The 25,056-nt window shown below is 49.8% G+C and overlaps 1 protein-coding gene across 3 annotated transcripts in view; it reads left to right on the top strand.

Annotated features, from left to right (window-relative positions):
- Positions 1-4,835: 4,835 nt before the first annotated feature.
- LOC101788978 (ubiquitin carboxyl-terminal hydrolase 42-like) overlaps positions 4,836-25,056 on the top strand; it is a 94,833-nt gene continuing 74,612 nt past the window's right edge. For all 3 annotated transcript variants that reach the window (XM_063234485.1, XM_063234484.1, XM_063234483.1), the window contains exon 1: positions 4,836-4,982. The gene's annotated coding sequence lies outside the window, so the exon portion shown is untranslated. The remainder of the gene's footprint in view (positions 4,983-25,056) is intronic.

Genomic DNA, 25,056 nt, shown 5'->3' with positions numbered 1-25,056 from the left:
CCCTTGAAAGAGAACATTGAACTGTGGTACTTTCGGGGGTTTAGAAGTAGGACAAGTGGGTTACTGCTCCTTTATGGTCAGAACAGGACCAGCAGATGTGACGTGAGTGGGAAGCACGCCTCATGTTCAGTGTTCCCATAGTCGCATTAACTGGGTATATCACTCTTACCCCCTGTGGCCTAGGAACATTTGTATATAAACTTGAACTCCTCATCTTAAAGGAAGCTGAGTGGATGCAACTGACACACAGACAGAGGCAGTGACCCAGGACCGCTCTTGGGAGCCCTGGGCAGGGCTCTCCTGCACATTAGGAAATTTCCTGAGGGCCTTGCAGAGAGGAGGTGGGAGGGGTAGGACTGCGGGATGGGGGGATGGCAGACTTCACCTGCAGGGACAGAGGCTGGAGAGCAGGTCTTCCCAGGAGAGAGATCAGCACAACCCAGAAGGATGGGCAGAGATGACCTGAGCAAGGCTTTCAATCCTCAGCCCTAGGGAACAGTGTGGTGATGCCTGGGCACACACTGGAGAGGACAAGGGGACACTGGAGAGGATGGTGTGAGTTTAGCTAGGCCAGCAGTGCAGAAATGGCCCACAGCCCTGTCTTTGCTTAGCCCGGTGTGGTGCCTGCATGCAGGTTTATCACAAGAGCTGATGACACAGGGGCATCTCCAGGGGCCCAGAGGCCTCTCTGTGCTCCTGCGGGGATGTGCACCCTCCAAGTGGGCTTGCGAAGTTGAGCAGGATAAGGACCCACACACCTAGAGTTTCACCCAGGGGATAAATTTCCTACAGGCCCTTCCTGGAATCATCCCTGACCAAAACCTGCTCAGTCACGCTTGGTCATTTAATCCCAGAAGAAGATTCTAAATCACAGTGCAGAGGCTTAGGAAATCTCCTCTTCAGCTGAGGTCCCTGCAAACTGCTCTTCCTTTCAAAGCAGTGGAAAGACTCACAGCTCGGTGTGAAACTGGCATCATTCATACCTTGGAGAAAAACCATCCATGATGCATTTGCTTTGTGTTTTGGAGCATATTGCCCACCATTATTGACACAGACCTAACGTGTGGAAGGAATCTGTTTATTTCCTGGGTGCACATTTTGACTTTTCAGTCAAGTCACATCCAAAGCCATCTTAATTACAGTAGATGGCCGCATCTTAGTTCTGAGGGTAGGTGTCTTTCCCAGGGAAGGCTTGGGGCTCCCAGATTTCCCCAATACCCCTTCTCACCTTGGTTTAGGTAGCCCTTCTGCACCGAACCAGCTGTGTCCGAGTGCGATTTCTGCAGTGTTTCCTAGTGTCTGATGTCTTTTGCCAGGTGCAGGCTTGTGAATGAGTTGCATGTGGATCTCTGAGGCTTTTTCCATAACTCAGCTTTGCAAGTCATGTTTGGGGTTCTTGTTGGTGCAGGCTGCCCTCACTGGGATTTGGAGAATATTAGGGGAGCCGGAAGCAACACCTTGCAAGCTCCAGGCCTCTCTGCCCCAGCAACATCCCCTATCACCATCCTTCTCTCAGAAATCTTAACAAGTGCTCAGAGCCACACCCTGGATCTTGGCTCTGAAGCCGTCCGTTGACTTTTCGCCTAGGAATCCCCAACCCAGAATTACAGCACACATGTTCTAGTTCAAAGTTGACATTTTAGGTAGCTATTTTATTATTTATTTAGTTAATCAAACTCAGGACCTTGCCCTTTCCAGGGAAGCACTTGGTAACAGCTATTTTAATGCTGCCCAGTACGGGGCACCAGGTTATAGTTGCCCACAGCAGTTTTCTTGGCATGTTTTTTTCAGCATTCCCACAGGTTTTATCAACTACCTCTAAATTCATCGAGTGTCTTTCGGTCTGCTACTTGTGGACCTTGAAAGCAGCGATGCCCATTCACAGCTTTTGTGACCCTAAGGCACCTGTTAGTGTTCTCATTGCATGTGTTGTCTCTCACCACAGCATTGCTGTGTGACAGGGATTGGGAACCTCAGAGGCCTCAGCACTACACACCATGTATTCAGCAGCCTGCAAGGTTCAGCAGCGGTGGGCAGCCGGGCCACCTTAGCTGCTAAGATCTGTGCACATACAAGGTGGAAGTGGATAGGTCCCAAGGGGACCCTTGCATGTCCAGAGGCTGCATGCACAGAGGTCAAAGTGGAGAGAGAGAAAAGGAGAGAAGGAGAGGGAAAGGGGGAGAGGGAGAAAATAGGACAGGGGGAGGGACAGAGGATCGCTCAATGAGATGGGTAGGTTTCCTACAGGGAGAGTTAATCGTTGGCTTTAAACCAAGAAACACAGGTTTCAGATGGTCACTCTGAAGGACAGTTCCCTTGCATGTCTGCCCTGTTCATGTAGGACATGAGGGGCTGAGTATGCTGTCCTCTTCTGTAGGCTGCATCTTCCTGACTTCTCCCATAGGGTGGAGGTTGGCAGGCTGGATCAAGCAGGTTGGGGAGCCGGGAGGAGGCGAGGACTGGAAGCTGGGCAAGGTCCAGCTTGGTGTGAGGTGGGGTTCGGCTTAGCCTGTGTCCTGACTTCTGGCAGGGAGACCCAGCCTGTGCTCTCTCTTGGTGAATCAGAGGCCCAGGCAGGACCGCAGGACAGACACGGGCTTGTTAAACCCGTGCCAGTGTCACAGGCCAGGGGCCACAACCAGTCCGGTGGCAGAGCCTGGTCAGTCTGGAGGGGCATGAAATGCGCCTGACAGTGAGCATGGGAAGCCCAGGGACAAGAAGGCTTCTAGAGTGGGGCCCTCGGCCCAGGAGAGCAAGGAGGGGCGGGGTGAGGAGGGTGACCCTGTCCTCCCAGCTTCCTACCTCCCTTTCTGTGGGCCACTGTGCTGTGTCATTGTAAGTCAGAAAGAGGTCATCGGCTTTTAAAACAAAGATTAAAAAGACTGAAACAACACAAGTGGAGCAAACAAAACAAAATATGAATGCCTTAGTCCTCAGGCTAAGGCCAGCATTAGTTTTAGGATTTTTTTCCCCTCCAGCTAAATATTTAAGAAGATCAAGCTGTGTGTGGTGGCTCATGTTTGTAATCTGAGTACCTGAAACAGGAGAATCCTGAGTTTAAGGCCAGCATGGGATACACAGTGAGACTGTGGGGAAGGGTAAGTAAAAAGAATTAGAATGCGTTAGGTAAACCTGGCATGGTGCACACCTGTAATCCCAGCATTGGGAGGCTAAGGCAGGAGGATCACCATAAGTTGTTTGAGGGCAGTCTGGGCTATATAGTTAGCTCAAGGTCTGAACTGCATAACAAGAACCTGACTCAAAAAAACAGAACAAAAGCAAAAAGATGTGTTAGGTACATGTACTAGCTCCCCACGAGGAACGTTATCCTTTTGTACTACAAGCATGTACTAATCAAAATAGAAATAAGGCAGAGCATCTCAAATGGGGTCCAGGGAGAACCCAGCTTCCAGAGGCCAGAGTTTTCTAAAGGAGCCTGTCCTTTGTCTGTGAGTTCCAGAAGTAGGGTTCCTGTGTAGGCCTTCCTGGGGGCGGGCATGATGTCCAGGGAGACCATGAGGAGATGAGCTTCAGCTGTGTGGAAGGGACCTTGAGCTCTGCCTCTAGTGGGCGGAGCAGCTGGACCTGCTTCTGAGCTGTGAGTTGTGCTCCCTGAGTTGGGAGCTGTCATCTCTGCTGGAGGAGCTCGGCCCTTCCCCTCCTTTGCAGAGCTGTGGTTTCAGCTGCTTTGGATCTACTGCTTTTGTTCTCTGTGGTGTGGGGTCCACCCGCCCCAGCCCCACTCTGTAGAGTCTCACGGGGTGTCCTCAGTTCTGCACTGAGCACCTCTCCAGCTTCACTCCCTCCCCTTGGAGCTTAAAGGAGGCCTGTCCAGGACTTCTCTGTAGAGTTAAAATACTCAAGAAAGGGGGTCTCTTTTCTGAATTGCTGGAGAAGGTGAGCAGAGGAAGGGTGGGAGACTGCTGTCTCGCTCAGCAGCATCCAGCTTGGTTTTTAAAGGACCCTAGCATCTCTGATCACGTAGCTGTCCCAGGGACACAGTAGCTGCCCCCAGAGGATCTTGGATTAAGCACAGTTGGTCTTAGGACACAGTGCAAAAGGAGATTGCAGGTCTGGGTCACACCTTGTGTAAGCTTTGGTGACTCCTGAAGTGGCTGCACTTGCTGGGGCAGCATCAATGCCCACAAGTGGATCGTCCCTTGCAAAGATGGCACCGTGTAGGTGTAGGCTCATCTCCCGATGAGCGCTTTGGCAGGTGGATTAAGACCTGCTGTTCTGGTTGGTTCTCTGTATTTCTAGAGGACATTCAGGAGTCCCAGGCTGAGCACCGACTTTTCAGGAAAGCATGGAGATTTTGCCATGTAGGCAGTGATGGTTTGAGTAGTGTCTTTGTGACACTTAATATCCTGATTTGATAACATCCTCTCTCACTTCCTCCCGCACCTTGCTTCTTGCTAAGAGGTGCACAGCTTTGTTCTCCATGCTCAGCAAATGTTCGGTCCAATTTATTCTGAGGAATAATGTCCTCCATTGCATTATTAATTTGAAAGTCATTTTTTCCCTTCTGCTCATCTTCCACAGTTTTAATTTGCAGGTGAAATTTCATTAGCTCACCAACCGAGGAAGAGGAGAGGAAGAAAGGTGACAGGCCTCAGTTCCCTGTTCCCTCCGAGACTATGATTAGCGAGCAGCATTCGTATTTGTTCTGCAGAAAAATTAATCTATTTTTAGCTGTAAATTATATGCTTGAGATAAATATTAGCAGCTTGGAATTGACTGCTCAGTGTCAGCTGGGGGCGATGTCCCATTCTCAGGTGCTGTGGGCGCTGATTGACACCTGCAGTCCTGCACCCAGGAGAGACTGAGGAGCATGCATCTGGAGGACAGCACTAAAGCACCTCTGCTTTTCAGGTGTGGTTTAACCAGAAGAGCTTTCACTCCCTGCCCTCCTACCTCAGTCATCTGGACAACCTCTTTCTGTGGAGACACTTGCCCCTGGGGCATGGACTGGAGACCTTATGGTAAGGTTCTGTTGTGTGCAGTAGAATTGACTGCTTTCAAAAGAGCGGTGTCTTTTAAATGAAGGAGGCAGGGATGGTGTTGAGAAGGAGAACAAAGCATAAAGCGCAGGCTCCTGGGAGCCAGTCTGCAAGGGAGGACACTCAGGGGTAGGTGCTTCCTGCTTCCTGCTTCCCTGTCCCAGCTGAGTTGTCTGACTTTCCCAGAGGGACAAAAGCCAGGATAGGGATAGAATTTCTGTGGTTGTCTGATGTCTTACAGAAGCAAGAGAAACTCCCATTTTAAGGGCACCATAGTGTGGGATTCTGCAAAGGAGAACACAGATCCCTGTGAGCGACTGCTGTGATGTGATTTATGCAGGGGTCTCAGCCCAAGGTTTATCTGCAGGGATCAGTGTGGATTACCAGAGCTTTCTTATCTTGGTAAATGGCACAATGCAGAGTTAATTTATTAGTTGGAGGGAATCTTTATTTGCTTTACTTGAATGGGCAAGTTACAATTTATCTAGCAAATTTGGTTTTCTTTTAAAGACTGAAACAGGAAATGTTAGCATCAATAGGCCATATCCATCATAATTTATGTGCAAAACACATTTGTTGAAATATTAATTCACATAGAAATGGAGCTAAGGACAGTGATACCTCAGTTCACAAACTTAATTCTTCCCACGATTCTGGTCCCAAAATGAGGAGAGGAGGAGAGCCGAATCAAATTTTCTCCTAAGGTCCACCTTGAACCTAACCACTGAATTTGATTCGGTTCTCATCCGATTCAGTTTGTGACCAGAGTCCTGGAGAGAATTAACTTTCGAAACCAAGGCACCACGGTAATTACCCTAATACCCTTTAGCTTAATGTTCCTTCACTGTTGCGTATTTGTTTTCTCTTCCCTGTCAAACTATCTTTTCAGTGCTGGGGAACTGGCCTCAGAGCCTTGTGCACATCAGACAAGAGTTCTACCGCTGACTCAGCCCTGGTGATGTCCCATTCTTAACATAAATTCACTTGTGACACCTTAATGATTTCATAGCGATAACGGGTGATATAAAACATTTAAGATGCTGTGACTGACAGCAGTGCGAAGATGCACAGAGTCAGCTGGAGGAGGAAGGCGGGGGGACATGCCTGAAGGGCTGAGATGAACCAGAAACCCCGTGAGTGATTTAACACCCCCGGTTTAATTTTCATACCAGTTTTGCAGGATGAGTCATATGTGCCCACCTTGCTGGTTAGAAAGCTGATGTCCCGTGAAATCAGCAGCGGTGGTCCCTGCAAGTTAGTAAGGGGCGGTGACTGGATGCTAAGTCCTGCTAATGAGGATCCCTGGCCCCGCACTAGGTCACAGCACCAGCCCAGAGGCCTCCAGCAGGGCAGACACCTGCGGTGAGGAAGCTGAGCATGGGCTTTGGCATCACAAGGTAGGTCTTGTCTTCGCGACTGCTGGGTGTGGACCCCAGGACCTTACTCTTGCTCAGCACTCTGCCACTGAGCTCAGGCCCCAGCTCTGGCAGCACTTCGGGTTCAGACAGGGCAGAGGCCAGGCCGACTTCATCAGAGAGTATGCTGATCTCTCTGGAGAGATGGGTTAAGTCAAATTCTCCTGGACTGTGACTGACTGGGTAAGAAGGGTGGACTTTGACCATCGGGAGATGTCTTTCCAAGCATCTGAGGGTCTAAGGTGTGTGAGGATGGGTGGATCTGGAAGCTGTGACTGCGTGGGAAAGGCTGGTCCCAAAGCAGTGAGCCATTGGCCCGACAGCTGTTACAGTTCAGAGGTGACCCTGGCCAGACCCAGGTGAGTGTGGAAAGCAATGACAAGGGTCAGGCGGACAGAGAATAGGTTGTGGTGCTGGGGACGAGGGCAAGAGAGGATCTAAGAACCTGAAAGGGAGTCCCAGTCTTGTCTACTGAACAACTTCCTGCTCAGCCCGGTGGCCTTTTGGAAGCACCTTGGGGAAGAGCTTCTTGCAGGGAAGGGGACAGGTGGCCGGCACAGTGTCAGAGGTGGCAGCTGTGACTGCCCATGAAGGCGACTACACGCAGCAGGGGTTAGGGTGCTACAGAGAAAATCAGCAGTGAAGGCAATGGGGCCTGAACCCTCACCCTGACTCAGTCCTGATGGACTAAGGTGGTCAGTGAGATGCTTCCGAGGCAGAGATACAGAAGGTTGCAGAGGGCAGGGAGAGAGGAGCTGGACACCATAGCCCCAGAAGGGGGGCTCGGCCTGCAGATGGGCAGGGCGGAAGGAACAGGGGAGGCTTCAGGGTCACATTGGAGGGGAGAGTCCAGGCATCGGCTGGATCCACAGGGCAGTTGGACGGAGTGATGGAATGGAAATCAAAGAGGACATGAGAAAACTGTGTGTGTGTGCTCATGCACACATGGCATGTGTAGTAAGGAATAACGGAGAGCAGGCTGATGGGATGAAGAGGTGAGCATAATGGAACATTCAAAAGTATCAAGTAAATCCCGTTTGGCTGCCATGCCTGCAATCCTAGCACTGTTGGGAGGCTGAGGCAGGAGAATCGCATGTTGACTTAGAAACTTAGTGACTTAGAAAAACTCTCTCAAAACTAAAAGAAGGATTGGGAAAGCAGCTCAGTGCAAAGGCTGGGATCAATATGAGCTACCAAAAGAAAAGAGTAAAGTCAATTGATGAATTAAAACCTGGAAAAAAAGAGACTGAACCAAAAGGGAGGGGTTTATCTTGAGCCCCCTGGTGAGACTTGGGGCATGGGAAAGGAGGTGGAGATTCATGCCAGCCTGCTCTGCCCTCCACAGAAGGAAATGAGAGGAAGGAGATCAAGGTGGACCTGGACAGTTAGAGAAACCTGAAGCCAGTTGGGTGTTTCTGATATTGGAGAGAGAGCAGAAAAACATGAAATTATATCCAGAGGTCAAAACTGCTCCTTGCCCAAAGTACCCCACGTTCTTAGGGGTCGCCAACAGCTTGGGCATGGGCAGTGGGCTTGGATGGGCATGGAACCCTGATCCTCACTTTAGTGGCTCGGGTGAAAGAGGGTGAGGTGGGATGGAGGAGTGGAGATGGAGGCCGGTGGGTGGGGCTCTGCGGGGTGGAGGGAGGGGGACACAGGCACTGATGTTCCCCTGGGGCTGAGCAGCAGGACTTGCGTCAGCCAGGGTGCAGGAGCAGGGCCACAATGGCAGTTAGGGTGTGGCAGGAGAGAAAGGTCAGGATGATGGTGTTGATTTTGGTATCAGGAGTAGAACCCAGGTCCCAAAATGCGAAAAGCACGCGCTCTAGCACTGAGCTGCGTTCACAGCCCCAAAGGTCAGAATTTATGGGTCAAGAAGTTTCGGGACTTGTGGTTTAGTGACTGGAGAGAGGTGTGCAGAGTCAGGGGAAGCACCGGAGTGGACGGGAAGTCACGGGGTCTCCCAGGACGTGCAGGTGCACAGGAGGATGGGGCGAAGGACAGGAATGCTCCCACCACTCAGCAGCCCTGAAGGACGCGAGGTGCCCGGGCCAGCCCTGTGTGCGGGGTGCAGGGCAGTGAGCCCCTCCTGCAGAGTGCAGCATCCCAGGAGAGGAAGGGTGGGTAAAGAGCAGCAGGAAAGGCTGATGGTAGGAGGGGAGGAGAAAGGGGAGAGAGAAGGGTGGACTGGCATTGAGGTGGGTGCCTACCAGTCCACAAGTGGGGGGGACTCTGTGTACTGCAGACCTGAGCTAAGAAAGACAGACGGTGGCAAAGTCAGACAGCTCCCAGGCGTATTCAGGGAGGCCAGGAGATTTTATAAGACTGCAAGATTTGTTTATAAGATTTTATAAGAATGCAGGGGAACCCAGGTATGGTGGCTCGTTCTTTTCATCTCAGCCCTTGAAGATGCTGAGGCAGAACAATCATGTTTGACCCCAGTTCAATCATATTTACTGGCCTAGTCAGATCTCAAAAGAAGGGCTGGAGATGTAGCTCAGTACAAAGGCTCTGGGTTCAAATCCCTGTACCAAATGCACCTGAAGAATATAAGGCTAATAAGTTCTTTTCAGTATTGACCTTTAAAGTTGGGCTCTGCTCCCTTTATATCTCCTCTCAAGTCAAATCAGAAGCGAACAAATACGTACACTGAAAAATAAGCACAAGTTCATAGTATAAAGTGCACAGAGATCTGAAATAATGTGGCAGAAAGTAGCATGAGATATTAAGAATCAAACAGCTGTCTTCCTTTTAAAATGTCAGTAACTGACTGAGACTGTCAGCCCCTTTCTAGGCACCTGTCTGGGGTCCAGCTCCTCCCGTGCACCCCAGTTCTGTTTGCCCCCATCAGTGTCCAGGTGCTGCCCCTCCCCATCCCTCAGCGATGTCCCACCATGGCCCAGCTCCGTGGCACATCTTATTCTGTCGTGCTTCTCCCATGGTTGCTTGTCTCTTCCTCTGTGAAGAAGATGTAATTCTGTTTGTCTGGTTTTACTGTTGTTCCTGTGTTGTTTGAGATCTTTGCCAAGTGTAAGGTCATGGGGTGCTTCTCCCATTGTTTCTCCTAGGGTTTCCTAGTTTAGGCCTTACCTTTAAATTTCCCAGCCACCTTGAGTTGCTTTTTGTGCATGTGGAGAGATAAGGAATCAAGTTTCTTTTTTCAGCATGTGAGTAACCAGCTTCTCTAGTACCATTTATTGAAGAGATTTTGTTTTTCCCAAAGTGTGATCTGAATGCTTTTGTTAAAAGAAATCAGTTGAATGTAGATTTGTATCTGGGCTCAGTTTTTTGTTCCCCTGGCCTGCAGGTCTCTTTCTCTGCTAACTCCGTGCTGTTGGAATACTTTTCTTTCTCAGTCCCCTTGGGGCTGCAGCTCCAGGGTGCTGTGAGCCCCAGGGAGGCTGGGGTGGGTCCATGTGTGCTCAGGTGATGGGCTGGAGGTGAAGTGGGCCGGAGGTGAAGTGAATTCAAGCACGGCGGTGCATGATGTGTTTTGCATCACTTTCAAGAAAGCAGATGAACTCTCCAAGAGTGAAGGCCAGGTCAGAAGGAGAGGGGTCACCCCAGTATAGCAGATGATCTTTGGATGGTGGAACAGAGATGCTGAATGACGGGCTTTTGGGCTTTGGGACCCTGCTGGCCCCTGAGTCCTTACCTCTCCTCAAAGCCAGTTAGGGGTGGATGCTCAGTGCCCTGTAGGCCCAGCTGACCCTAAGGTGGGAGACTGTGGTGGAACAGGACTCTGGCTCCTGGCTGGTGGCCCAGGGCTCAGCTTCCTCTGACCCCTTCTGGCCTGGGAGGGGGCACAGGAGGCTGTGGTGGCCACACCTGTCTTTCTGCTCTGCCTCAGTGGGTCTCTTTGCTTCTCCTGGGATGGAGCACAGATTGCCTCAGAGCCACCCCCGCCTCCCTGGCAAGAACCACAGTGCCCACTCTGTGGCAGGCCAGAATGTGAGAAGGGTTCAGGTCCTACCCAAGGCTTCCTGGAAGGGGAGGGGCAGGCCACTCCCACCCTCAGACCACGCTCTTCTGGATTCTCCCACAGCCTCTCCTGTCTGTGCCCGGTGGTGGTGGTTGTAGTTTGGAGCCTCCTGCAGTGCCTTGCCTGGGACCTAAATAAATGGCAGACCCCACAGCCCTGTCCTCTGGGCCCCAGGGCCCCAGCCGGCCCTGTGTGAGTTTCCCTGCTGTGTTAGGATGGGGGGAGGAGGGCATTTTCCTTAGTACTCAGTGTCAGTGTGTGTTCAGCTCACAGTGATCACACTTGATGTGGGGAGCTGCTGCACGCACGGGTCACCTCTTAGTTCTTCCTCTGTCCCCTTGCCCCCTCCTCCCTCCTCCTGTCTTTCATCTCTAGGTTCCTTTGCACATAGGTTCCAATGTGCAAAAGCCGTGCCTCCCAGTTTCCTGTTATGAATCTTCTATTTTCCTTTTAAAATCATGTGTACTTTGGTTCTTCACGTAAGCCAGACCTTGCGATATTTAAGCTCCTGTGTTTGATTTATGTCACTTGTAATCCTCTCAGACTGTATCCATCTTCCTGGAAATGACTAAAGGTTTGTCCTTCTTTATGACAGAGTTGTACTCCACTGTGGGTACATACTGCATTTCCTTTACCCATTCGTCTGTGGATGGACAGTGAGGCCACTTCCAAGACTCGGTCATTGTGAACTGTGCTGCTGTAAACTTGGGTACGCGTGAATCACTGTAATACCGTGTCTTTATCTCTTGTCAAAGGATACCCTAGAAAGGGAACAGTAGTGTTGGATGGAATTTCTGGCTTTCGCCTTTTGCGGCATCTCCGTACAGATTCCTGCATCTCCGCTGCTGAGAAGCGGCTGCTCTTTTCAGTTGCCCATTTTTGAGTGGATCTTTTGTTTTGGAGGAGTCTTATCCTTTTTGAGTTCTTTACATATTCTAGCCATTAGTCCTCTATCTGAGGAATAGCTGGAAAAATGTACCCCCGTTCTGTAAGTTGTCTCTTCGCTCTGTTGGTTGTTTCATTTGCTGTGCAGAGGCTTTTTAATTTGATCTGGCCCTGTTCCTTCATTCTTGATGTTATTTCTTGTTCAGTTGGAGTTTCGTTTAAGAAGGCCACGCCTAGGCCTAAGTCTGTGAGAGTTTTATCTGTTTTACCTTTTGCATATTCACTGTTTCTGTTTTAATATCTAGGTTTTCGATTCACTTTTGATTTTACTTTAGTACATGGTAACATATCTGGGTTCAAACTTCTGTTTGTGTATGAACAGATGGTTAAACATATGCAAATCAATAAATGTAACATATCACATAAACAGAAGCAAGCAAAAAAAATCGCATGATCTTCTCAACAGGTGCAGAAAGAGCCTTTGGAAAACCTACCATCCGTTTATGATAAAAGCCTTGAGGTAAACAGGTAGAGGAGGACCTTACCTCACCTAATAAGAGCCATTTATGTAAAACTTACTGCTAGCGTCGTATTACATGAGGAAAACCTGATTGGTTTCCCCTAAGATAAGGAACAAGACAGAGATGGCCCTGTCTCCAATCCTGTTCAGTATGGTACTGGGCACATTAGCCAGAGCCCTCAGGCAAGAGGAAGAAACACAGGATACAGGTGTCCGGAAAGGTGGGAACTGAGCTGTTCTTCCCGACAGGTGATATGATGCTTATATAGAAGGCTCCAAATTTCCAGAAGTCTCCCAGAGCTAATGAGCAAACTCAGCAAGGTAGCAGGATACAATATCAAAGTACAAAAATCAGTAGCATTCCAGGAATGAGCAGAAGGACCTAGAAAGTTTGGGGTTCCTCCTTCTTGGCAAAGCTGGATTTTGTTGTGTGAGTCTTTGTTGTTGGTTTTGCTTACCAACTCAGATACCAATGACTAACAGAATGACATCTGTAGAATTTGGGGAAAAAAAGGTACATATCCCATTCCTTTCCCACTGAAGATGCTGCTGACACAGTGAACTGGCCACAGAGATGCCTTCATGTGGAAGATAGATTTAAAAACACGCTGTAGATGTGCTGTTAGTAAAACAGGATGTGCACAGCCAGCCATCTGGGATGTGAGCCCACGGACAACAGAAAGGGAGTCCTCTGGGTAAAGGAGGAGCTTGCATGGACCTTGGCTCCAGGAAAGCACGTTATACATCTTGTCTCCCATGTGTCAAAAAATTAATAGATCAAGGATGCTCCATGAATGAAGTTAAAGTACACAGGGTGAAACACTAGTGATAGTGTATCCAGGGTCAGGAAGTAATTAACATGAAGACAAACAGTGATTACTTCTGATTGGTTAGGACTGGATCACAATTTGTTTTTATTCTTTACCCTGCTTTACATTTTAAGGCCTGCTTCTCATTGGCTTTTATTTCTCAGTGAGAGTGATCTATTCCTCTTAATATTCCGGAAAAAAAAGTCTTTTTCCAGGAGAGATTAAGAAGAGGAAGCAAAGGAAAGGCCACCAAAATTTACTTTTAGTGTGAGTAGTTCATATTTTCTCTTAGTGTTGTCTGGCTGCGTTAACGTTTCTACTCTTCTCCTGTCACTGATGAGTCATGGTGAATTAATTATAAGAGCAAACTTTTCCATACGTGTTGAAATTAAGGCAAATCTTTCCTTTTGAGATGGATGCCTGCAGAAATCTGGGTGTTATTTCTCCCAGAGTTACACATTCTATAAGAGTAATGAGCCCACAGTGACGAGTGGAATTGTGGATGTGTTAAGTGTCTTGCTGTCATAATGGGTATGGGCCAAAAGCACAGATGTGTATTTTTATCAATGACAAATGTGCCAAGTCTAGAAACCATCGCAGATGTCACCGTGATGAGAATACTAAGTGACAAAACTGATTTTACGCAGCTACACATTACTGTGGGCCAAGTTATCCACAGAGAAGCCAGAATATAAGTGACAAGAATAATCTAGAAAAATGATTCACATGTGCCTACCAGGTAGGTTCTGAAATGTCATTTCAGAACACTTCACACCTGGAGAGTGATGCTGGGAGGTTCGAGAGCTCTGTCCACCTGGCATGGGGCTGCACGATGGCCCGTTCCTCTAAGATCCTGGCCCAAGGTCCCTTCACAGTACCGCTGTCACCCAAGCAGGGCGCTGTGTGGGCACCGATGGTGAGCTTCATTCCTCAGTCATGGAGAGCATTCACCTCAACAAAGTGGCCTTGCAGTGTGGACACCCAAGCCTCTCAATGCTTCTCCCAGTGTCCCACAAAGTGGACTAAGTAGGGATTAGGTGTTGTACCTCTCGCTCTGCTCAGCTGGCCTCAGATTGGTGCCTGGGACACTCCTCTGCCTCAGCTTCCTCTTCTGACTGACCCCTTGTCCACTGCAGGTCCCATCCCAGGAGAAATCACAATAGACCAGGTCCCCAACATGTGAGCAGGCCATGAGCTGCTGTCTCCCAGAAGACTGCAGTCTGGAAAGCATTGCAGTGTTATTCCAGGGCAGCGTGACGAGCTGTGTGAGAGTGGCTGAGCATCCTCTGGGACCCAGGGGACCCAGACACTTCAGAAACCACCTGCTCCCCCATGTCTCTGTGTTCTCTCTTCACTCACTAATCCTTAGTTTTGAGACTGTGCACACACATATGAGCTATTTAAATAACCCCAACTTTTATCTACTTTTTGCAAAATAGAATGTTTTAGCACCAATAAAAGAGATTAACTTTGTTTTTAAGGATATGTAGTCTGCAGAGCTGGTGCTAAGAAACCAGTGTAGATGCTGAAACATCTAAGGTAGTCCTAAGCCAGACTGCAAGATAAAAAAGACCTGTGGCAGTTACACAGGATGAGATACTCCTCTACCACAAAGAAGGTGCACCTGAATCAGCTGTGGGAAGATGCATGCACCCGGAGACCATACTGTGAAGTGAAATCACAGAAGCTTAACTGATAAGTTCTCTGCTAGTGAGAAACCCAAAGTTTAAATAATTTAAAGGACCAAGGGCAAGATAGACACTAGAAAAGGAGAGAGAGCTTTTGTGCATGGCAAGGGGATCTTGAGCAGGAGAAGGGGTGAGAAGGAAGGGGAGGGGAATGAAAAGACATGTGGACCTCGCCTATGCCCCACAACCTGTGCAGTGGTTTCCTGTTGCAGACATGGCTTTCTGAGAAAAGGAGAGGCGCTCTCGTCACCTTCAGTGTTGCCCTAAGTGTGCGCCCTCTCGCAGCCAACACTGCCCTGTGGCCAGCAGGCAGCCTGGGTACCTGGGCTCCTTGGGCACAGGGTGGGCCTGGTTCACCCTCAGACTCGCCCTGTCCCTCAGAGCTGCCTCCAGGGTGACTCCAGCTGTGCCCAGTGCTGCCCTTGTTCACAATCCTGTCCATGCACTGGCCCCATGAGCAGGCGCCCGTCCAGTGCTGAGGGGCTGGGCAGGAGGAGGGGTCTCATCTCTGCTTGAGTTTTGATGAACCCAGTTACTGTCTGGTGCCCAGATTCCCACCACTCAGAGGAGAGCGAGATCAGAACGCCACATGCCTCTGTCCTCTTGGGCACCCCGTTGTCTCTTGGAAGCGGGGCCGCTCATCTCAGCTCTGGAAATGGCACCAGGTCCTGCTTACTTGGTGCCTTTTGGTTGTAAACCTATAGCCCAAGGCTCTGTTTTGCTGTATCTTTAAAAGAGAATTTCTTAGTGCATTTGTGAAAACAGAAGCATACTGTGAAGTTTTACCTGAGTCATGGTCATCATAGATTTATTTTTAAATTGATTCATAATGTAAAAATTATGTGTATTTATTGGGATTATCTTAGTTACTTTCTCGTTGCTGGGCCAAAATATCTGACACAAGTTAAAAGTGGAAAAGTGTACAGTGTTTTGATTCAGAGTCTGTAGATGTTTCATTCTACAGTCAACTGTCTCCAAGCAGGGTGGCATGGCAGGGGGCATCACAGAGGAGAAATGGTTCATGGCATGGCAGGCAGAAGGTAGCAAGCAGCAGCAGCTGCCACCTGCCTTCTCTCCGCTCCTTTCTGTTCCTTCCAGGCTGCCAGCCTGTTGATTGGTGCCACCTGTACCCGGGGTGGGTCTGCTGCTATCCACACCCATAACTGTGCTGACCCAGGTTAGTTATCACACACCCTTAATCCCACCTCCACATATGCACCTCCAAACAGCCCCATATATGACCCTGTGAGGCTTTGGGGGTCATCTAGGTAGAGGCTGTAACACATATGATGTTTCAGTAGCTGTACACACTATGGAATGCTGCTTGTCTCTAGTGCTCACATCTCATGGTACAGGCATCCAGGATTCTCCTCCCCGCTCCTCCTCCTCCTCCTCCTCCTCCTCCTCCTCCTCCTCCTCTTCCTCCTACTCTTCCTCTTCCGCCTCGTCCTCTTCTTTTTCCTCTTCTTTCTTTTCTTCCTCCTCCACTTCCTTTTCCCATTCCCTTTCTCCTCCTCATCCTCCTCTTACTCCTGCTCCTTCTGCTTCCTTTTGTGTATTTCTGTGGTACTGGAATAATAGATCCAGGGTCTTTCCTCTTGAGTCACATCCCATAACCCTTTTTCACTTTTTAAAATTTTGAGACAGTCTCACTAAGTCATAAAGTTGTTGCCATCTTCCTGCCTCCACCTCCCTAATGCTAGGGTTCCAGGCATGCACCATCTCAACTGGCTTCTCCTGACTGTTTGAGCAGTGCTGGACATTGCTGGTGCCTCAGTGATGGCAGTGGCCTGCATGGGGCCCCTGCAGCTCATCCCTTAGCATAGACAGGCTGCTCCCAGCTGTCCCTGCTGCGGCACATACAGTGGGCCCCATGGGGCCCTGAAGCAGTGCCTGGTTTGCAGGGCCTTTGCCTGGTGGTGAGTGATTTGCTAGGCGAGGCACAGATGAGGCTCTGTGACTACCAGGAGGTTCTGGGCTCGAGGAAACCTGCCTCTACCTTCAGTTCCCATTTCTGCCTTGAGTGTGCGCCAGTCCTGGAGTGCTCCTCGGAGGAGCCTTATCATTTGTAAGACTCTACCGTTACAAAAGGGCACCAGCTGCCTCTCAAAGGGATGTGTGGACATTGTGCTAGTGTCTCCAGCACGGTGTCTCACCATCAGATTAGAGCGAGACACAAGTTATAAAAACACCCGGAATCAGGCTGGCACATTGGGAGTTCCTCACCACCAGAGCAGGCAATCATTCTGCCCTGAGATGCGAGACCAGATGTACCCTTGCCTCCTAGATTAAAACTCTGAAGCAGCAACAGAAATCCACGAATTGTGCTACCCAGGAGAGCAATAAATGTATAACAGCAGAGTGAGGACAGCAAAAGCACGGGTTAAAACACTGTTTTTAATCTTCCAGCCATGGATGTCTCAGTTAAATATAAGAAAAGATCCTGGTGCAGCCTGGTCAGGGGAGGGTGCAGCCTGGTCAGGGGAGGATGCAGCCACAGCCGTTTGCAGTGAGTTGTGGAGCTCTCTGGAAGCATTCGCAGGTTTTCCCTGCCCAAGGAGCAGGGCGGAGGCATCTGCTCTCCAGCCTTGCTTTCCTTCCCCTGTGTGGCTCTGCTCTTTGCAAAACCAGAAGCCCGTGCAGAGGAGGTGTGTGATGTGCCTGCGGGAAAACAGACGGAGGCATCTGCAGGCTTGAACCCCAGTTCATCACAGCCATCAGAATCTTTAAGGTTCTTCAGATGAGTGTGCTTGAGGTGCCTCTGCTAAGGCAGCCATAGTAACCCTGGGGTGACAGAATGAGAATTTACACCAACAGCCTAATGTCCTAAACGGTACGGGGGACGGAGGGCCACAAGTTCCTTTGTACAGAGTCATCCCTGCGGGTCTGTCCAGGGTGGGTTCCCAGAGCCCCCACCCCTGCAGACAGTAGAATGCACACTGCTCAGGTCCCTTGTGTGAAAGGGCCACGGGGGGGACTTACGTATAACAGGCATGTGTCTGTCTCCTTGTGTCATGGCTAGCTGTTCCCCCAAAGTCTTAAAACACTCATAGGTAGGATTTTGGGGAGGCGGCTGGGTCATGGTGTGTGACAGGGTTAAATGTGTGTGATAACTAGGTTGTTTAACATAGATCTGGGTGCTAATGGCGGGTGATGGAAGCGCCACTGTGGTGCTGATGGTGCCAGCGATGGTGCCTTTGTGTCGAGGATAGGACAAAAAGTAAAGGGAGGCTGCTGCTGCCGCCTCCTGACTGCCTTGCCATAGTCTGTTTCTCCTCTGCCACAGCTCTCTGCCTTGTCAGCATGCCTCACGGCCAGCCAGAGGTACTGTGAGTTAGAATAAACCTTTGTCCTTTAACTTTGGGTGTCAGGTGTTTTGTCCCAGTGATGAGAAACTTCTAAGCCATCCACATATTTTAATAATCCCTAAATTGTAGTATTAGTCTCTTGCCTATTGCTGGGACTTAATGCCCAACACCCACAGTTTGGAGGAGGCAAGGGTTGTTTTGGCTTATGCTTTCAGTGGGTCCAGTCCATGGTAAGTTGGTTCCAAGGCAGAAACATCGTGATGAAAGGGTACAGAGGAGGAAAAATCTGCTTATCCCTTGGCAACCAGGCAACAGAGAGAAGGGAAGAGTCAGGGATAAGCATCCACCCTTCTGGGGCCAATAAACACCTCCTCCAACTAGGCCACGCCTCCTAACATACAGTGCATGTCTTCCTGCATGACTTTGATTCACAGTAGAAGCTTCAGGTGTAGACGCTGTGATGAAGGCGAGCTGACGGCGTACTTCGGGACACCAGCTCCTTTTCTCTGTGCACAAGTGAGGCCTCAGTCTGAGAAATGCTTCTCCCTTCCCTTTTCTGCTGTCCCATTATCAGTGTAATTCATCTTTTTTGTGTGCATGTTTGATGAGAACACTAAAGAGCTCCTTTCACTGGATTTCAGACAAACAAACAGCGTTATTAGCAGCAGTCTGGAACACTTGGTCTCAGAGCTCAGATCCGTCTCTTACCTAAAAGTTGCCGTTCTTTGTATGTGACTGCCCGTGGACCACCTAGTAAGCACCTGCCCCCGATAAAGACCTTCTTTCTCCATTGCTATGGCCTTGACTGTTTGAAGTTTCATGTACAGGTGAGATTGTGAGGCATTTGCCTCTGTGTGTCTGGCTTGTTTTGGTGGGCACAGTGTCGTTGTCCCATCCCTGATACCATGAAAGCTAGCAGTTCATTTTCTTAAAGGCTGAATAATATTCCACTGTGTGTGTACCCATGGATGAATGGATTCAGGAAGTGCATATACATATGTACTCATGAATGTGTGTATTTATTATATTACACATCTATACAAGTGGATGAATGACACATTAAATATGTTCTGTATACACACAAAAGCAGAGGTGTCTGTTTCTGCGTATAATGATACGTAAACCCTTCGCAGTGTCTCTGTTCATCTCTCAGTGTGTGCACATCTTGGCTGTTGTGACCATGCTCCCGTAGATGCGATGGTGCAGATATCTTTAAAATAATGATTTCCTTTCTCTTTCTCTCTTGTGATTGATCATCCCATCAATCCTTCAGTGTACATTGGTTCTGTTACCAATCTTTTGAGGCTTCTCTGTTGTTTCTGATAAAGGCTGGACTAATTTGCATCCTTCCCAGCAGCACAGGAAAGGTGGTGGGTGTGTTCATTGATAATTACTTCACAATATTTGTATAATTACATCATCACTGTATATGCGTTAAATGCAGAGGTTCTGTGACTAAATGACGGAGTTGTATCCTTTAAACTCAACGTGAGTTGGAAATGTTTCAAGTGGGAAATGTGGGTAATACAGTTACCTGGTCTGTGTGCCCTGGCATCATGGTACCCTGAAATGGGGCTGACCAGGACTGGTGGAATCACTGCCCTTGCCCAGCACCCAGAGAAAGCATCCTGTCACACACCGCTATCCAGGGAGAGACTACACTTTGAATTCTGAAGCATGATCACTACTGAGCTCTCTCCTTTGCACTGTCATAAAGCTGAGAAATCAGCAGTGAGACCACTGTGCACTGGGAGCAGTGTCTGTAAACTTCCTGTTCATCAAATGGACCGCAATAAGGCAGGAAACAGAAACACAGCAGAGGAGCTGTGATTCTAGACAAGGACTTTAGAGGCATCCAGAGACCTGAGACAGGAGACATAAGTCTGAGCAGAAGGGATGGATGCCTGTAGTGAAAGCTTGGGAATTGATGGTCTCTGGGTTCTCAGCGGTCCATGGGAGAAGAGAGGAATATGTGAACTTGAGATTATTGCAGAGGGCATCTGTGTCTAGGGAAGAATACAAATGATCCATTTGTGTTTCTCCTCCTTTTTGGAAATTTCCTGGGCTGCTGTGAGGGACTGTGGGCATCAGGAGAGATGAACTAGAGGTGGTTTGAGCCAGGGCCATCTGGGAGGGTTGTCAGTGTGTGAGGAGGTGAGATGAGTGTGCAGAACTCCTGGGATGTGTGGCGTGGTGCAGGGTGGGAAGGCGAATCCTTCCCTTTTGAGTCTGTCTACTGGAGGACCACAGAGATGTTCATGGTGGAAGAGCTGGAGGAGGAGGACTTCTGCAGGCAGAATATGGGGCGAGCTGCATAGGATGGATCTGTGATCATCAAGGGAGGCTTGAGAAGACCCAGGAGAGCTGAGGACGTGGGGTGCAGAGAGTTGCAGGAGACCTGTGGCCAACCCCACATTTCAGCTACATGAAGTTTATCCTTTCAAGCCTGCCATCAGTCAGTGGGAGTTAGCGCAGGTCCCAAGTCAAAATGCATAATGTCTCAGAGGGAAGAGGTGAGATCAGAAGGCAGCTCCAACAGTAAGGTTAGAGGATGAGAACTGTGTTCTCCTGGGGAGAAGGGAGCACTGGATGTTGAACCCTGTCATGCAGCTAGCACTCTGCTCAGTGATGCCGGTTAAACCGAAAGGCATGGTCCCCATCGAGACTTCAAAGGCCAGCAGTTACCTGAGGGATCACAAGCCCCCTGCACTTCTGGCTGACAGGCTGTAGACACTGGGTTCCCGGCACCTCCTGAGCTTTGCTTGTTTGTGGAACCTGAGCCATAGGATTTAAGAAAGCACTGCAGTTACAAGCACAGCTTATAAATACAGATGTCTGGTGATGTATTTGGGCCCCGCCTCCTCCAAATAGTTTCTCTCCAAAAAGCAACACAGACCAACTCTCCTTCCTGTGATACTCGATGTTTCAGGCATATGTTCATTCTCTTCTTTTTGGCCATTGTGGCTGCTGTGTGTGCTTCTGTGTTGAACATTCCAGTATTCTACATTCCAAAGGTACCACAGCTACCAGATCTCGTGCCCTCAGCTGGCCACAGGCTTCCAGGTTCTCCTGGTGACACACAGCCCCTGGAGTAGCACATGGCATTTCAGGCATAGCCTGGCTGTGTCATCACCCACAGGGACACCTGTCCCACCCAGCTGGGTGCTTCTGAGCACTGTCCACGGTCAGCTGGCTTTGGCACAGCCGGGTGGTCCATGCCATGCTGCTGGTCAGGTGAGGTGCTAGCTGCCCGGGAATCGGCATTTTAGTTAGGACACATAGTGGGTGGCAGGTGCTGTGAGGAGCAAGGCTGGAAGTCATGTTCAGTTAAAGACAAAGAGAAGAAAGCCCGGTAGGGTGTTCTGGGTCCTGACAGTCAGGCTTCAACCTCCAGCAATTTAGTCCGTGATGGATGGGGAAGCAAAGCCCACCATCCAGGAAACCACACAGCAGGCATTAGGCCCGCACGCTGGCTGCCGGGAGCAGGATATCTGGACAGTATCAATCTATAATCACTGAAATTCTGCAAAACTGAAGCACAGACTTGCTGAGCATATACCTCCCACTGTTCTTTCTGTCTGAACAGAGCGGCTCAGCTGTGGCTGGGCCGCGGAGGGTGCCACTGTTACAGAGGGGAGCAGACTGCAGCTGGGTGGATATCAGGGCGACTGTGGGCTAGACTGCTGGGACTTTAGGGAACTGAGATGTGTTCCAAGACTGCCTTTTGATTTATTTATGTTTCCTGAAACCTTGTGCCTTGGTAGGAAGTGCAAACCACAGATGAGTTAAAGGTGATTCACAGGTGGTGACGAAGGCACGGGGTGCACCAGGAAATGGAGCAAGGATGGGGTCTGACATGCTGCTGCTAGGATGAGCGCTCAGCTCCAAACGTTTGAATCAGCCAATGAGAGAAAGAAACCTAATTACTCTCCTAGTTCCAGGGTCTGTGGGAGGAAACAAATTGCTTGCCTGTTGTTACAGGGTTCTTAATGCAGCATTGCCCCAGCTTGCTGGGGAAGGGACGCCATGCTGCGTGCCAATATAAGCAGTCTTTGTAATGAAACCCTTTTAATTGATGACTTGGTAGCTGTTTCTCCTCATTGGCTGCCAGCATTTGAACAAAACAAAGCAAAATAACTAAAACAAAATTGGCCAAAGGAAATGGTCCACTTTTCCTATCTAGACTTGGCTTCAGGGTGGCAAATCGAATATGACCTGGTTGTTACTAAATGATCCTCTGGCATACTTTATCTCCTAAGTCTGTTTTTTCCTCATAAAATACCCTGGGGCTCTGGGGGATTTACAGGGATGTCCCTGTGGAGGGCAGTGTCACTTTCCACTGTCTCGTCATAAGGTACAGCACTCTGTCCAGCTGCTGCCATTCCCCATCTACCTTCTGTATCATACTGTCGGCAGACCACTAAACACTGCACTGATAATGAAAGTGTTATTTATAGACTCCTTACCCAGGTAGGAACATAATATTAGGAATGAACACAAAGCCTTGGTAGGGTCTTCCTAAGTTGCCCGGGCAGGGCTCAATCTTGCTATCTTCCTGCCTCAGCCTCCCAGAGAGTTAGGATTACAGGCATGCACCACCATGCCTGGCTGCAGCGTGCTTCATGGGCATTCTGTCTTCCAGTCATTACTGTAGCAGGAAAGAAGGGTCCCTGTCCTTCATGCTCTGCTTTCTGGGACTCTGCCTCTAATCGTGTCTGACAGCTGCCTGGGTCTGACAGCAGCAGCTGACGAATGTGGTAAGACCAGATGCCACGGGAAAGAAGATGTAGCCTGGAGCATGGGTTATGGGGAAAGGTTTTGTTCTGTCAGACACCAGCAAGACCATCTGTGTCCAATGTCCCTAAAGACGGAGTGGACAAGAGACCAGGTGGCACTTGCCAGGGTGGAAAGGTGTTACTAATGCTGCAGTTAAAGCCCTGGCAGGAGAGCGGGTGTGTGTGTGACAGCAGCCTGGCTGCAGTCATTTATAGAGTCACCATGGCTGGCACAGGGCCAGAGCAGCTGGATCTATCACCAGTGCCCTCGCTGGCAGGGGTTGCCATGACCAGTTCTCCCTGTCCTGGGCAGAGTCTGTGGTGTGTCGCTGTTCCTGCTGCGGGAATGGCTGTCCTGTTAGCTAGGCATTGAGCTACACTGCCAGGGTGGACTCAGATAGGGAGATGTAGCCCTGCTCGGCGATGTCGGCCCCAAACTCTGAACAAAGATCCAGGTCTCCCGAGTTTTCCAGGGCTCCAGGTCAGCAGCCCTGGCTGTCACAGTGGAGAGGGTTCTGGGTCCTCCTGTTCCACCTGATGAGATGCTGTGCTTCTCCTGCGGCCTGAAGAGCATCCTGCAGCGTGGCATGGCCCTGTGCATCATGCTGGGATTCTCCATCCTGTCTGTGTCCATTGGGAGCCATGTGGTGAGGGACAGGGTGACTGGAGCCAAGAGGTTGCAGCATATAAGTGGTCTTGGCTATGGGATGTACTGGGTCACTCACTTTCTCTATGATATGGTAGGACCCCTGTGTGAGGCAGGGCTGGGCCTGAGGGGTGTGGACCGCCCGGGGACATCCACGGAGAAGGGCTCATGGTATCAGGAATAGCGTTCAGGCCAAGCCACCTTCAGCGATGCCCAGCAGACTGTCAGGTTGACTTTAGTCGGGAAGGATCAGGGACCTCTGGCTGCAAATCTGGGAAATCGGACCTCTACCCGGGATGCAAAGTTTGTCACTGGGGAGCTCTGTAAATCAGCACCATCCATGTGGTCCTTTGAAAGAGGAGGTAGAGAGATGACAAAGAATTAGGCAGCATCTATCCTTTGCCCCACGGAGAGGCAGCTCTGTTCCCTGTGTGAGGTGGCTGCCAGCATTTCCCCTGGGACTCTCTGCACCACCTCCACAGGGTCAGAGAGGACAAGGACAGAGCCCTCCTTGTGTTTCCCTAGAGCTTCAGATGCTTAGGTTGCATCAAAAGTGCATCTACCTCAACGGACAGTGCTCCGTGCTCTTCCCTGGTAAACAGTTTCCAAGCAGTGCTGAGCTGCTGTAGGGTCCTGGTACACGCACCTCCCGCCTTCAGCAGTAGGGTTTCCCGAGGATCCGGGACAGGCCTGGTCCGCGAAGGCAGCAGGCCAGGCTTTCTGCTGACTCTTCTGGCCGAGTTCTGCACCAGCTGCCTCGAATCCTGCATGGAACCTGGCATTTAACCTGTTGCTCTCCTGTAATGTTTGTGCTGGCTTAAGATTTAGCTGATTTACTTGCATTCCATCATGTAGACTAGACTTTTTAAAAAGTAGATATTTTGCACAGGTCACACCTAAGTGACCCCAATACTTCAGGAGTTTGGCTGCCCATTTTGAACTGAATCCAAGCCTGTCATGTGAGAGCTGCCAACAGGGGCGATTCCCAGTGTGTGTCCTTCTTGGGTCTTTACTCAGGGCTGGGTGGTCCCCAGCACCGCTTCCGTCACCATCCAGGTCTGTGAATCTTGGAAGAGACCAAAAGGTGCTGGTCCCAGCCCTCACCCTGCCATGGATGCTCGGAAGTGGGAGAGGGAGCCAGGACTCCAGTGCCACCATCAGCCTCTGGTCAGCTTGTTCCCAGAGCCACACATGGCCTCAAGCCACTTTGCTCCCCACATCTGGCATTTATTGGTATCTTAGTTACTTTTCTCTCATTGCTGGGACAAAATACTTGAGGCCCAAAATGAAGGAAGAAAAGGTTTATTTAGCCTATGGTTTGTGGAGGTTTCAGTCCATGCTCAGCTGGCTCCAAGGCAGAATGGCAGGGTACAGAGGCAACAGTTCAAGGAAGCAGAAGGCAGAAAAAAAAAAAAAAACAAGAGCAAAAGGAGGGGGTCAGAGAGCAAGCCTCTTCCCCTCCTTATATCATGTGCAGGCTCCCTACCCCAGGGGAGTGAGGCACTCATACTCGTAATCCCAGCATTGGACCATGGATCAGCCACAGACCCTAGAAACCTGCCCCCATGCTGCATGAGGCTTTGGGGACATCCAGACACAAAGCATGACAAACGATGTCTGGTGGTGGGTCCTGGGCTGCTGGCCTGTGGGGAACAGCTGCAGGAGAGGGTGGGGGCAGGCAGGGACAGTATAGGCTGGTCCTGATTCCCTCCTCCTTACTTCTCCCTCCCCCCCTTCCCTTTCCTCCTCTCCCACTTTCCTCTTCTTTTTCTTTCTCATTCTAAGCTACATTTTTAAGCTTTCCTCCCTTCTTTGTGGGGAGGGTGGTTAGACAGGGTCTCTCTGTAGTCTAGAGTCTAGTCTAGTCTAGTCTAGTCTCTATGTAGTCTAGGCTGGCCTTGAGCTCATTATATAGCCCCAGCTGGCCTCAAATTCACAATAATCCTCCTGCCTCAACTTTCTGAGTGATAGAATTAACAGTCATGCATTAGCATGCCCAACTCCCCAGTCCTCTTTTTGAGTTTTATT

The sequence above is a fragment of the Cavia porcellus genome, unplaced genomic scaffold (assembly GCF_034190915.1).
Source record: "Cavia porcellus strain 051 isolate PalLab524CR breed Dunkin Hartley unplaced genomic scaffold, mCavPor4.1 scaffold_23, whole genome shotgun sequence".
NCBI classification, from domain to species: Eukaryota; Metazoa; Chordata; class Mammalia; order Rodentia; family Caviidae; genus Cavia; species Cavia porcellus.
Note: the sequence above shows the minus strand (reverse complement) of the source record. Positions and strands in the feature narration are given on the sequence as shown.